This window comes from Phacochoerus africanus, chromosome 10 (assembly GCF_016906955.1).
Source record: "Phacochoerus africanus isolate WHEZ1 chromosome 10, ROS_Pafr_v1, whole genome shotgun sequence".
NCBI lineage: Eukaryota > Metazoa > Chordata > Mammalia > Artiodactyla > Suidae > Phacochoerus > Phacochoerus africanus.
In genome coordinates, this window is record NC_062553.1 from 8,975,615 (window position 1) to 8,991,433 (window position 15,819).

General features: G+C 36.4%; 1 protein-coding gene across 3 annotated transcripts in view; it reads right to left on the minus strand.

Moving 5' to 3' along the window:
• The window catches only part of RAB28 (RAB28, member RAS oncogene family), a 170,707-nt gene that overhangs the window by 95,027 nt on the left and 59,861 nt on the right, over positions 1-15,819 (minus strand). The window lies entirely within an intron of this gene.

Here is a 15,819-nt window from a genome sequence, read left to right on the forward strand (position 1 = left end):
TTAGAGTCAATCAATACATTTTTAACATGTTTAAATTCGAGTTATTTTCCAATATGATATCTCAGCTTAGATACTGGCTGTGTAATTTGGGGTAATTTCTTTAATCTCATTATGCCTCAGTCTCTAAATCTAAAAACTGGGAATGTACCTATCATTTACAGAGCTCTTTGAGAATAATCCATGTTTAGCCACAATGATCAGCACATGATAAGTACTCAAAAAAATGAAAGCTGGAGACGGGATCAATATGGTGGAGTAGAAGGAATGGAGATCACCTTCTCTCATAAAAGCAACAAAATTACAACCAACTGCTGAACGACCTTCAACCAAATAAGACTGCAAACTGTCAAAAAAAATATCCTGCTCCAGAAGACAAAGAGGAAGTCACATCACGACAGTAAGAGGGGCAGTTTCATGATATAAGCAACCCATACCCACCGGGTGGGCAGCCCACAGACTAGAAAGTAACTGTATCACAAAGACTCACCTGCAGGAGTGAAAGTTCTGAGCCCCACGTCAGGTCCCCACGCCTGGGGATCTGGCATTGAGAGAAGACGCCCCCTGAGCATTTAGCATTCAAGGTCAGTGGGGTTTGTGCACAGGGGCTCCATGGGACTGGGGGAAATGGAGACCCCATTCCTGAAAGGCACATACAGACTTTTATGTGCACTGGGTCCCAGGGCAAAGCAGAGACTCTGTAAGCAGTTCTTGGAGGATCTCCTTGGAAAACAGGTGATGACTGTGGCTCAATGGGGGGGAAGGACATTGGAGGCAAAGGTCTCAGGAATAATCATCAGCATGTGCTCCTCCAAAGGTGGCCATTTTGGAAAAATCTGGCCCCACTCATCAGGGCTGAGAAGCCCCAGGCCAAAAAATAACCAGAGAGGGATCAAAGCCCCACCCATGAGCACACAAGGCTGCCTAAAGATCCTGCAGGCACAGAGCCTCCTCTAATCTCACCAAGAGACAAAGCCCCACCCACCAGAGGGGTAAGAATCAGATCCACCTACCAGTGGGAAGGCACCAATCCCTCCCAACAGAAAGCCTACAGCAAGCCCCTGTACCAACTTCAGCCACAGGGGGATGGACACGGGAAGCAAGAGAGGCTACAACTCTATTGTCTGCAAAAAGGAGAGCACACCAAAAATCTATACAAAATGAAAAGGCAGAGAGTTATGACTCAGATAAGGGAGCAAGGAAAAAAAATATAGAAGAGCAGCTAAGTGATCTGGAGATAATCAACCTCCATGAAAAAGACTTTAGACTGATGATAGTGAAGATGATTAAAGATCTTAGAAATAAACTGGAGGCAAAGATTGATAAATTACAAGAAACACTGAGCAAAGAAATACAAGATTTAAGGATTAAGCAAGCAGAGATGCAAAATACAATAACAAATAAAAATTCTTTAGAAGCAACCAACAGAAGAATAGAGGAGGCAGAAGAACGAATAAGCAAGGTGGAGGACAGACTAGTGGAAATCACTGATGTGGAACAGAAAAGAGAAAAAAGATTGAAAAGAAATGAAGACAGTCTAAGTGAGTTCTGGGACAACATTAAATGCACCAACATCCATACTTAAGGGTGCCAGAAGGAGAAGAGAGAGAGAAAAGGCCAGAAATATCTGAAGAGATAATAGCAGAAAACTTCCTGAACATGGGAAAGGAATCACTCACTCAAATCCAGGAAGCACAATGAGTACATTAAAACAAACCCAAGGAGGAACACCCCAAGACACATATTAATCAAACTGACCAAAATTAAAGACAAAGAGAAAAAATTGAAAGCAGCTAGGGAAAAGAAACAAATTACAAGGGAACCCCAATAATGTTATTGGCAGATTTTTCAGCAGAAACTCTGCAGGCCAGAAGGGAGTGGCACAATATACTTAAAGTGATGAAAGGAAAAAACCTGCAACCAAGATTACTCTACCCAGCAAGGCTCTCATTCAGATTTGAAGGAGAAATCAAAAGCTTTACAGACAAGCAAAAGTTATGAGAATTCAGCACCACTAAACCAGCTTTACAACAAATACTAAAGGAACTTCTCTAGGTGGAAAAGAAAAGGCCACAACCAGAAAGAAAAACATTACAAATGACAGCAGTCACCAGTAAAAGCATACATATAGTAAAGGTAGAAAATCATCCCCACAGAAATATGCACGAAAAGCAAAGATTGTGAGAAGAGGAGGGTACAAATGAAAGACACTAGAGAAGCACTTGCAATTAAGACACCAATGACTGAAAACAATCTTGTATATATATATAGACTGCTATATCAAAACTTCAGGGTAAATGCAAACCAAAAATCTACAATAGATACACACACAAATAAGAAAAGGCAATCCAAATAAAACACTATAAAGATAGTCATCAAACCACATAGGAAGAAAACAACAGGAGAAGAGAAGAAAAAAAGACCAACAAAAACAAACTGAAAACGGTTAATAAAATGGCAGTAAGAACATACGTATCAATAATTACCTTAAATGTAAATGGACTAAGTGCTGTAACCAAAAGACACAGACTGGCTGAATGGATATAAAAACAAGACCCATATATATTTTGTCTTCAAGAGACCACTTCAGTTCTAGGAACATGTACAATTGAAAGTGACAGGATGGAAGAAAATATTCCATGCAAACAGGAGTCAAACAACACTGGAGTAGCAATACTCATATCAGACAAAATACACCTTAAAATAAAGAATATTATAAGAGACAAGGAAGGACATTACATAATGACCAAAGGATCAATCCAAGAAGATACAACAATTGTAAATATATATGCACCCAACATAGGATCACCTCAATATATAAGGCAACTGCTATCAACCTTAAAAAGAGAAATTGACAACAACACAACAGGGGGGGTCTTTAACACCCCACTTACAGCAATAGACAGAAAATCAACAAGGAAACACAGGCCCTAAATGATGCATTAGACCAGACAGACTTAACAGATATTTATAGAACATTCCATCAAAAAGCAGCAGAATATACATTCTTCTCAAGTGCACACAGAACATTCTCAGCGACTGATCACATTCTGAGCCACAAATTAAGCCTTGGTAAATTTAGGAAAATTGAAATCATATCAAGCATCTTTTCTGACCATAATGCTATATGACTGGAAATCAACAACAAGAAAAAAACTGCAAAGAACACAAACACATGGAGACTAAACAACATGGAACTAAACAACCAATGGATCCCTGAAGAAATCAAAGAGGAAATTTAAAAATACTTTGAAGCAAATGACAACAAAGACACAACAATTCAAAACCTATGGGATGAAGCAAAAGCAGTTCTGAGAGGGAATACAAGCATAGCTCAGGAAACAAGAAAAAGCTCAAATAAACAACCTAACTTTACACCTAAAGCAACTAGAGAGAGAGCGGACAAGACCTAAAGTTATCAGAAGGAAAGAAATCATAAAGATCAGAGTAGAAATCAATGAAATAGAAATGAAGAAAACCACAGAAAAGATCAATGAAACTAAAAGCTACTTCTTTGAAAAGATCAGAAAAACTGATAAACCCTTAGCTAGACTCATCAAGAAAAAGAAAGGACTCAAATCAATAAAATTAGAAATGAAAAAGGAGAAGTTACAACAGATATTACAGAAATACAAAGGATCATAAGAGATTACTACAAGCAACTATATGCCAATAAAATGGACAACCTAGAAGAAATGAACAAATTCTTAGAAAAGTACCATCTTCTAAGACTAAACCAAGATTAAACAGAAAAAATGAATGGACAAATCACAAGTACTGAAACTGAAACTGTGATTAAAAAATTTTGAACAAACAAAGGTCCAGGACCAGATGGCTTCACAGGCAAATTCTATCAAACATTTAAAGAAGAGCTACACCTATCCTTCTGAAATTATTCCAAATAAATGCAGAGGAAGGAACACTCCTAAACTCATTCTATGAGACCACCGTCTCCCTGATACCAAAACCAGACAGAGATACCACAAAAACAGAAAATTACAGGCCAAAACCACTGATGAACACAGATGCAAAAATCTTCAACAAAATACCAGCAAACCAAATCTGACAACACATTAAAAGAACTGTACACCATGATCAACTGGGATTTATCCAAGAAATGCAAGAATACTTCAATATATGCAAATCAATCAGTGTGATACACCACACTAACAATCTGAAGAATAAAAACCATATGATCCTCTCAGTAAATGCAGAAAAAGCCTTTGACAAAATCCAACACCCATTTCTGATAAAAACCTTCCAGAAAGCGGGCACAGAGGGAACCTACCTCAATATAGTAACGACAAACCCACAACCACAGCTAACATCATATTCAATGGTGAAAAGCTAAAAGAATTCCTGCTGAGATCAGCAACAAGACAAGGATGTCCGCTATCACCACTACTATTCAACATAGTTTTGGAAGTCCTAGCCACAGCAATCAGAGAAGTAAAAGGAAAAAAAAGGAATCCAAATTGGAAAGGAAGAAGTAAAACTACCACTATTTGAAGATGACATGATTCTATACCTAGAGAATCCTAAAGACTCCACCAGAAAATTGTTAGAGCTAATCAATGAATTTAGTAAAGTTGCAGGATACAAAATTAATACACAGAAATTGATGCATTTCTATATACTAACAATGAAAGATCAGAAAGAGAAGTTAGGGAAACAATCCCATTTACCATCACAACAAAATGAATAAAATACCCAGGAATAAACCTAACTAAAGAGACAAAAGACCTCTACTCTGAAAACTATAATAGGCTGATGAACAAAATCAAAGATGACACAAAGAGATGGAAAGACATACCATGCTCTTGGACTGGAAGAGTCAATATTATCAAAATGACTATACTACCCAAGGCAATCTACAGATTCAGTGCATTCCCTATCAAATTACCAAGGACACGTTTCACAGAACTCGAACAAAATATTTTAAAGATTGTTTGGAAGCACAAAAGACCCAGAATAGCCAAAGACATCCTGAGAAAGAAAAATGGAGCTGGAGGAATCAGGCTCCTTGACTTCAGGCTATACTACAAAGCTACAGTCATCAAAACTGTATGATACTGGCACAAAGACAGAAATATAGATCAGGGAAACAGGATAGAAAGCCCAGAATTAAACCCACACACCTACAGTCAACTAATCTATGACAAAGGGGGCAAGAATATACAATGGAGAAAAGACAGCCCCTTCAATAAGTGGTGCTGGGAAAACTCGACAGCCACATGTAAAAGAATGAAATTAGAATGCTTCCTAACACCATACACAAAAATAAACTCAAAATGGATTAAAGATCTAAATGTAAGACCAGATACTATAAAACTCTAAGAAGACAACATAGGCCAAACACTCTCTGACATAAATGACAGCAACATCTCCTCAGATGCACCTTAGAGTGATGACAATAAAAACAAAAATAAACAAATGGGACTTAATTAAATTTAAAAGTTTATGCACAGCAAAGGAAACCCTTAACAAAGCAAAAAGACAACCCACAGAATGGGAGAAAAAATATATTTACAAATGAATCGACTGACAAGGGATTAAACTCCAAAATTTATAAATACCACCTATCACTCAATACCAAAAAACAAACAACCCCATTGAAAAAATGGGCAGAAGATCTAAACAGACAATTCTCCAAAGAAGACATACAGAGACTGAGAAACACATGAAAAGATGTTCAACATCACTCATTAGTAGAGAAACGCAAATCAAAACTACTCTGAGGTACCATCTTACACTGGCCAGAATGGTCATCATTAAAAAGTCTACAAACAAAAAGTGCTGGAGAGGGTGTGGAGAAAAAGGAACCCTATTACACTGTTGGTGGGACTGTAAATTGGTGCAACCACTCTGGAAAACAGTATGGAGATTCCTCTGAAAACTAAAAATAGAACTACCATTTGATCCAGGAATCCCACTCCTGGGCATCTATCCAGATAAACTATGACTCAAAGAGACACATGTACTCCAATGTTCATTGCAGCACTATTTGCAATAGCCAAGACATGGAAACAACCTAAATGTCCATCGACAGAGGAGTGGATAAAGAAGATGTGGTACATATATACAATGGAATATTACTCAGCCATTACAAGGAAAGAAATAATGGCATTTCAGCATGATAACAGAAATTATCATGCTAAGCAAAGTCAGTCAGACAATGAGACACCAACGTCAAATGCTATCACTTACATGTGGTATCTGAAAAAAGGACAGAATGAACTTCTTTGCAGAACAGATACTGACTCACAGACTTTGAAAAACTTGTTTCCAAATGAGACAGATTGGGGTGTGTGGGGGAGTTGGGGTGGAGGTTTGGGATGGAAATGCTATAAAAGTGCTTTGTGATGATGATTGTACAACTATAAATGTAATAAAATTCATTGAGTTAAAAAAAATTTTAAATAAACAACTAATTTACCCGCAAGTCTAAAAAAGAGAAAGCTATCATTATTATTATCTATACAGCTTTAGGTACACTGATAATACTCTAAAAAGATCTACTTAGTGTGTTTAAACATAGTGATTAACTGAAACATGTACTTACCCAAGCATATTTGGTTTGAAAGTTTAATTACTTTAACAATTAGAATAGTTCTGTAATAGCTATAAACTTCAATGTTGGCAAAAACACATTATTACTTTTCTGCTAAAAGATATCTATATTTCATTGTGTTTATTTATAGACATCATTTAATTTCACAAAGATATGGTTTTAATTTCACAAAGCTCATTTGCTTTCCATACCTAAAAGTATTCATTCTGAAAGAGGTAATTGGCCAGGATATATTTCCTTGAATATTTGTAGGTGCTTTAAAGCAAAGCACAGTACTCATATCCAATACTGGTTTTATCTTCCAAAGTCTAATTTTTTCAAATGCGATCCTTTATTGAACAGTTTCCCTTTTTACAACACTACAGACCCTATAAGGGTGTTGACTCAATGCTGTCAAATTATAAGGCAAATATATTCACAGGATTTAAGGACAACTAGGCTCTTTGAGTCAATATAGGAAAAAAAAACTTAAACTGATTTCCTGAGGAAGGGACCCAACTGACTTGTAAAAACTTGTAAATTTGCAAATCTAGTAAGCCTACATAATAGTGGCAATTGATTATCAACTAAAAAATGTTCTCATGCTATGTAAAAGGCTTTATTTAAAATTAAATCGAAGGTCTTTAGTTTGTAAGCTCAAGAGATCTTCCTTGAGGAGATTTTTGATCTAATGGGGAATTCCTAAGCCACATTTATGTTGCTTAGCTTGGATAACATGCAGCTTTTTTCTTTTCTGGCCATAAGCTGCTGTTCCTTAAACATCACTGAGACCTTATTTACAAGAAGAGGCCAAAGAAAAGTCCAGATACCACAGGCATCAATTTGTAGAAGACTAAAATACTAAGCTATTAGCACTGACATTTATACATCTAGTTTATCAAAATATTGAAGTTAAAATACTTTCCTAATTCAACAAGAGTAAGAACAAATCATGTCACTAGGAAAATTCCCCAAAGAAATCACCATCCAACTGAAAAAAAATAAAGTCTGTCATTCAACCATGTGTGTGCATTTGTCTTTTCTAATGGAATAGTCTATCACTGCTGTGTTTTTCCTTCTTTTTTCTTCTCTCCTCCCGTACCCGTGCTCCACAACTCTTTAACTACCACATAAGTTTATCTATACGGCACTGGGAGGTTTACTAACCATGCAAAAATTTTTTCCTAACAAAGATAACCACAAGAGACTATCACTGATCAACTGATAAAAAAAAATTACTCAATAAACATTTATTGAGTACCTGTTATATACTAAGCACTGTGGCAGGCAGTGAAAACCCAAAGATAAAAAAGATACAATCCAGGTACTAAAAACATCACAAACCATACTATGAACATAAAAGACCATTAAGAACAATAAAAGTTATTTTTAAAAAATTGAGATTCTGGTGAATGGGACAGAAGATACAGAAAAGGCTCTCACAGAACCTGATACAAAGTTTTCCTATTGTGTTAGAAATTTAGTGAGCAACATTTAGAACTCAGTTACTAGAGTAATTCATTCTAAATAATCCAGAAATGTAAACTCAGAAGACGAAATTACAGTGAGATACTGAAAAATTCTTCCTCCTATTTTTTAGAAGTATCTTTAAAATTATTATCCAGTATTTACCTAATATACATGCGATGATACTCTTACTGCTATGATTTAATTTCCCTTTTGTCCTTCAGTGAACCATACCATTTTGCTAGTTCCTGTATTTTATTTTTGAAAATGAAATTAAAATCTAATTGCATTAATCCATCAACATTTCCCACATATTCAGAAAAACAATTATGAAAATGATATAAAAAAAGCCAATTAGAGACAAACACAGTTAACATTTTAGTGTACATCCTTAGCTAAGCAACTGAAGGACAAAGGCATTAACACTGTAACATGCAGTTTCTTTTAGCTCAACCATACTGCACCCTGTTTACACATGTGCTTAACCATTTCAAAGGATAACCACTTTATTGATCATTCATTCACTCAACAAATGTATCTGAGTGCCTACTATGGCCAGGCACTGTCCTAGGTGCTACAGATATAATAATGAGCTTTCATTTTAATGAAGAGAAAGAGACCAACAAGTAAATTTTACACTACGGCAAATGCTGACATATTTTATGAAAAAAATTTTTAAAGGTACATTAGAGGAAGTGCTATTTTAAACAGGTAGGTCAAAGACCTTAAGAAAGCTAAGGAGCAAGGAAACCCGGGGAAGAGCCTTCCAAGCAGAGGAAACTGCAGTGAGGAAAATAAGCTACCAAGATATTAAGTCTATCTGCTATGTTCTTAAAAATCACATGGTACATAAAGAGAAGTCTTAAGAGAATGCAATTAATTTTGGCTAACAAGAAGAATTTTAATACAACTTGAGTAACATGTACAATTTTTAGTTTAATAACCTTTAAAAATACAAATTACAGTATTTTATATTTCATAATTCAGAGTTATAACAAGAAAGAGACACTAACAAAAGCACATTTCAGGGCTTCATGGCATACTAACAATCCAGTAAGAAATAACATTTTCTCAGAAATGTAACTAATAATTACATTTTACAGAATGTTAGATCACCTTAAAGGTCTTTTATAAAATTTGACAGAAGCCTATAAAAACATATTCAATCTCATTGCGCAAAGGAAATGCAAGTGGAAAAAAAAAAAGAAGTTTACCTTTTCAAAATGAAAAAGAGAGAAGACACCCAGTGCTGATGAGAGCTGGTACTACTGGCTTTCCTAAAAGCAATTCAAAAAGGTGTGCTGAGCCTTACAAACATTCCTACTCTATGACCACGTAACACAATTTAAAAGAGTTTATCTTGAGGAACACATTAAGGATGTATAATAAGAATTATAAATCAAGATATTCACTCAGAGTTATTTGTAATATAAAAAAATATTGGAAGCAATATAAATGTCCCAAAGTAAAAGCAAGTTAATTATGATATAACCACATAATACAATACTCTCTGGACATTAAAAATCATGAACTTAAAGACCAGTAAGTGTGGTTTTGGTGATGCTTTTTTGGATTTGACACCAAATGCAAGGCAACTAAATCAAAAATAAACAGTGGGAACACATCGAATTAAAAAGCTTTCAAGAGAGTTGTGGCACAGCAGGTTAAGGATCCAGCACTGTCACTGCAGTGGCTCAAATCACTGCTATAGTACAGGTTTGATCCCTGACCCAGGAACTTTCCACATGCTATGAACATGGCCAAAAATAATAATTAAAAAGCTTTCAGCAAAGGAAACCATCAACAAAGTGAAAAGGCAACCTACAGAATGGGAGAAAATATTTGAAAATCATGTATCTGATAAAGGATTAGTATCCAAAATACATTAAGAAGTCATAAACTCAGTTATATGAAATAAATAATTCAATTCAAAAATAAGCTTTTTTTTGGAGTTCCCATCGTGGCACAGTGGGAACAAATCCGACTAGGAACCATGAGGTTGCAGGTTCGATCCCTGGCCTCGCTCAGTGGGCTAAGGATCCAGCACTGCCATGCGCTGTGGCGTAGGTCACAGGCACAGCTCGGATCTGGTGTTGCTGTGGCTCCAGCGTAGGCCAGCGGCTACAGCTCCAATTAGACCCCTAGCCTGGGAACCGCCATATGGCACGAGTGTGGCTCTAAAAGGACAAAAGACAAAAAAAAAGGCATTTTTTGAAAGAAAACATAAAAAATGGCCTACAAATATATGAAAAGATGCTCAACATCACTGATCACCAGGGAAATGCAAATCAAAATCATAATGAGCTATCATCTCACACCTGTTAGAATGACTACCATGAAAAAGACAGGATACCAAATGCTGGTAAGGGTATGGAGAAAAGAGAACTCTTTCTGCAGGTGGGGATGTAAACTGGTACAGTCACTATGGAAAACAATATGATGGTTCCTCAAAAAATTAAAACCGGAACTACTACATGATCTAGCACTCTCACTTCTAAGTATATAACCAAAGGAAATAAAAACAGAATCTTAATGAGGTATCTGCACTCCCATGTTTACTGCATCATTATTCACAACAGCCAAGACATGAAAACAACCTAAGTGTCCATCAACAGATGAGTGGATAAAGAAGATGTGATATACACACATATATACAATGGAGAGTTATTCAGCCTTGAGAAAGAAGGAAATCCTTCCATTTGTGACAACAGACATGAAACCTGAGGACATTATGATAAGTGGAATAAGTCAGACAGAGAAAGACAAGTACTGTATGTTATCACTTATATGTGGAATCTAAAAAAGCCATACTCACAGAAAGGAGAACGGTGTGAGGGTTAGAGAAAATGAGGGGATGTCAGTCAAAGGGTACAAACTGCCAATTATAAAATAAATAAGTTCTGGGATTCTAATGTACACATAGCGATTACAGTGAACAATACTATATTACATACCTGAAAGAAGCTAAGTATTAAATATTCTCACCACAAAAAATATTATATGAAGTGATGATGGTAGAAATCATTATGCAATATATAAGTGTATCAAATCAACACACTGTACACCTTAAACTCACCCCATGTTATATGTCAATTATATCTCAATAAAGCTGAGAAAAAGACTATCAAGTAAAATACACAAGAGTACGGGATTTTAAATTAAAGAGTACAAAATTACATACAAGAAAACTCCTATGCTGTAAACATACTATATATGTATATACACATAAATAAATGGCAAGAAAAAAAAAAAAAAACTCATGGACACAAAGAACAGACTAGGGGTTGCCAAGTGGGAGATGGAGGGAGCAGGACAGACTGGGAGTTTGGGGTTGGTAGACGCAAACTATTGCATTTGGAGTGGATAGGCAATGAGATCCTGCTGTGTAGCACAGGGAATGTATCCAGTCACTTGTGATGGGACGTGATGGAGGATAGTGTGCAAAAAACAATGTATATATATGTGTGACTGGGTAACTTTTCTGTACAGCAGAAACTGGCAGAACATTATAGATAAAATAACAAAATTTTTAAAAAATAAATGGGGGTTCCCATCGTGGCGCGGTGGTTGACGAGTCCGACTAGAAACCATGCGCTTGTGGGTTCGGTCCCTGCCCTTGCTCAGTGGGTTGACGATCCGGCGTTGCCGTGAGCTGTGGTGTGGGTTGCAGACGCGGCTCGGATCCCGCGTTGCTGTGGCTCTGACGTAGGCCGGTGGCTGCAGCTCCAAGTCGACCCCTAGCCGGGGAGCCTCCATATGCCGCGGGAGTGGCCCAAGAAATAGAAAAAGACAAAAAAAAAATGGCAAGAGAAACACACCCAAATTTTTTAAAATTAAAGTTGAGAAGAATAAAGTTTTTAAATGACAGCTTTTGCTTTGGACTATTCTTTCAAGGATGTTTATAAGACAACCCACATAGAGAAAGTATCTCCCTAGGGATAAAGTATAAGTTTATTCATCGATAATATCTCCTTCCAGAGCAAAGTTCAGAGGTTTATTTGGAGTCCATTATAAAAGATTCAGGTTTCCTAAGTTCAGGATTCATCTGCTCTGATACAAACCACTGCATACAAATCATCTATGTGGGTTCCCTCACACTGTCCTAGTGGAACCAACACAAACACAGAGTTCATCCTTGAGCTATGCTGAGAGTAATAAACTCCTTCATCTCTGACCCAGGAGCCTCATGCCTTCTGCCAATATGCAGGGTGACAGCAGGCTAACTTGTCAGCTTCTAAGTAGGATGACATCTAAGATTCTTCACTGCTGTTGACAAAAAGGAGAGTAAAATAATATATAAGGATAAAATGAGCAGACTGGATAAGTAGTCATCAGCCTACACTACATTTTCCAGCTTGGCTTGAGCTTCGGTGTGGTCACAAGACTAACTTCTGACCAGTGTGATGAGGAAACGACACCCACCTCTAGAGCCGACCTATAAAAACCTTCCATGTGCGGTAGTCCTTACTGTCCTTTTCATGGAAACCCAGGAAGCTATTTGCTGAAAACAGCACTTCCAGAAAATGGGAGGAGTTTGGATTCCTGAAAAGGAGATGACCCACTACTAATAAGCAGTACCTGGTTTTGGTCTCTACATAAACAAGAAATAAATTTCTACTGTGCTAAAATATTGGAACTTTAGGGACTATCTGTTTATACCATCTAGCATTACCTTAACTAATATAGATTACATCAATTAATATAAAATAATATAGATTTATATCACTCTTATAAACAATAAACCTCTCCCTGAGTATATATTGGGTCTTGAGTTGTTAACTAATGGTATCTTGAAGTTATAATTAACAGGATAATAAAATCTAAGCATTACAATTATCTGATATTTTGGTTATTCAAAATAACCAAAATTATTAAAAAATAATGTAATTGGTCATATTCAATGAAATAATCAAAAATTACATTAAATTTAATTATAAATTGAGAGGCCTCCTTTGCATTTTTAGTTACAGAAACAGAAAAAAAAAAACACAAACTACTGGAGAAATGTTCTTTCTTCTGCCATTAAGTGTCTCAAGTAATACATGGAAAATAGTGTAAAAACAAACATGCATTCTTCTTTGTCAATACATTTTGTTGGAAGACATAAAGATGCCTAAACAATTATCAAGTCATGACCAATCTTGTATTATCCACATCCCTACTCTTAGATTATTTTAAAGCAAATAAAAAATACTATGCATCTTTCTCCAAGGAAGATATACAGATGGCCAGCAAACACATGAAAAAATGCTCAACATCGTTGATTATAAGAGAAATGCAAATCAAAACTATATGAGATACCACCTTACACCAGTCAGAATGGCCATCATTAATAAACCCACAAATAACAAGTACTGGAGGGGCTGTGGAGAAAAGGGAACCCTCCTACACTGTCGGTGGGAATGTAAACTGGTACAGCCACTATGGAGAACAGTTTGGAGATACCTGAGAAATCGATACATAGAACTTCCATATGACCCCGCAATCCCACTCTTGGGCATCTATCCGGACAAAACTCTACTTAAAAGAGACACATGCACTAGCATGTTCATTGCAGCACTATTCACAATAGCCAGGACATGGAAACAACCCAAATGTCCATCGACAGATGATTGGATTCGGAAGAGGTGGTATATAGACACAATGGAATACTACTCAGCCATCAAAAAGAATGACATAATGCCATTTGCAGCAACATGGATGGAACTAGAGAATCTCATACTGAGTGAAATGAGCCAGAAAGACAAAGACAAATACCATATGATATCACTTATAACTGGAATCTAATATCCAGCACAAATGAACATCTCCTCAGAAAAGAAAATCATGGACTTGGAGAAAAGACTTGTGGCTGCCTGATGGGAGGGGGAGGGAGTGGGAGGGATCGGGAGCTTGGGCTTATCAGACACCACTTAGAATAGATTTACAAGGAGATCCTGCTGAGTACCATTGAGAACTATGTCTAGATACTCAGGTTGCAACAGAACAAAGGGTGGGGGAAAAAATGTAATTGTAATGTATACATGTAAGGATAACTTGATCCCCTTGCTGTACAGTGGGAAAATAAAACAATAAAAATAAAAAAATACTATGTATCATTTCATTCACAAGTATTTTCGTATGACATATTTTTAAAATACTTTGTTTTGGTTTCATTGAAGTACAAAGCTTTGATTTAGAAGCAACAAATTAGAATTCTGAATCTAAAGCTGTCATTTTCTTCCTTCATCCGGCCCTGCTGATACCAATGGAACACTAACTCCCTAAACTGATGGTTCAAAATTTATTTACTTTGATAACTTCCAGGCTAAAGTGGTCTGTATATTAGGACAGAGAAACAAATTTTGATGGGTAACAGAAAGTAAATGGTGTTAATAAACAACACACAATTCTGATAAAAATCACATTATGTTGAATATTATCGTAAGGAAAGTGTCATTATAGCAATTTTTTTCATATCCCAATAGACGATCTTTGTTACTATTTTACCATCTAGAGTGGTAGATCATATGCAATCACTAGTCTCATATAAGAAATAACTTTTCTGAACTTCTCAACTGTTTGCATTATGGCAAATGTAGAAGAAATTATGGTTCTTCAACAATTCACCGATTTACTTTGAAAGGAAGTAGGACATGGTAGTAAAGAATGCAGTCTCCGGAGCCAAAACGCCTGGGTTTGATTCCTTGTTCTGTTACTGTTTGTGGAAGTTGGAGCAATCAATCTCTCTTTGTCTCAGTTTTCTCATCTACAAAATAGGGACAATAGCAGGACCTACCTCGCAATATGATTATAATAGATAAAGTGACTAAATACATATAAAGCACATAAAACAATGACTGTATACAGTAAGGTACACAGTGTGTGACTGCCACATACTCAACAAGTATTAGTTACTGTTACTATCATTTGTCTACCCATTCCTTTATTGATAAACTTCTCGCCCAGCGCCTCCTAAGTGCTAACTGCTTAGCACTGGGGAGAATGAGAGGAACACATGAAGAAAGATACCACACCATGAAATTCTAAGACCAAGAGAATGACAGTGGTCTGTATAAGACAAATTACAAGAGTAGTAGAGAAAAGAAATTTCTAAACTTTGATAGGAGGACAGGAAAGATCTCACAGAGAAGATGGTGCTTCAGCTAACTCCTAAAGGATGAGGAAAAATTAACCTCGGAGGCAGAGAGGATGGACATTCTTTGCCAAAGCAATGTGTGCAAAAAGCATCTGAAAGAGCCTGGCTTCCAGGAGCTGGTGAAATCAGCAGGACTGGCACATGAGGGTCCTGTGTGGGATGCTAAGAAGTTCATATGTGTGCAAGTAACACTTTCACCCACCTTACTTCACATATTCACCTGAGCAAAAATGGAAGCACAAAAAGGAAATCCTTGTGGGTGACATATACTGGAAGACCTTCAACTTTCCCCTGCTGGCTTCAAAGCACCTTCAGTAACTACATAGTGACAACTTTTGTTTCTAAGTTTGAGATTACTCAAAAGAAAATTACAAATGACAAAAAAAGTTGCACTCCCAGATTTCAGAAATATGATGTTTTTTCTGTTCAGTCATCTTTTACACATAAATAGTTGCCATTATCTATATGATAACTCTAAAAACAGAAGATGGCCAGTTTTATACATATGCAATTGATTATTCTTTCTCCAAAAGCCATTACAGTCACTGCACTGAATATGAGTCAACCTAAAGATGATGCAGATTAATTACGTAGTTGCAAAAATCACAGGCTACAAAAAAAAAAAATAGTTCAGGTACTTTCTTTAAGGGAAGTAAAACAATACCTT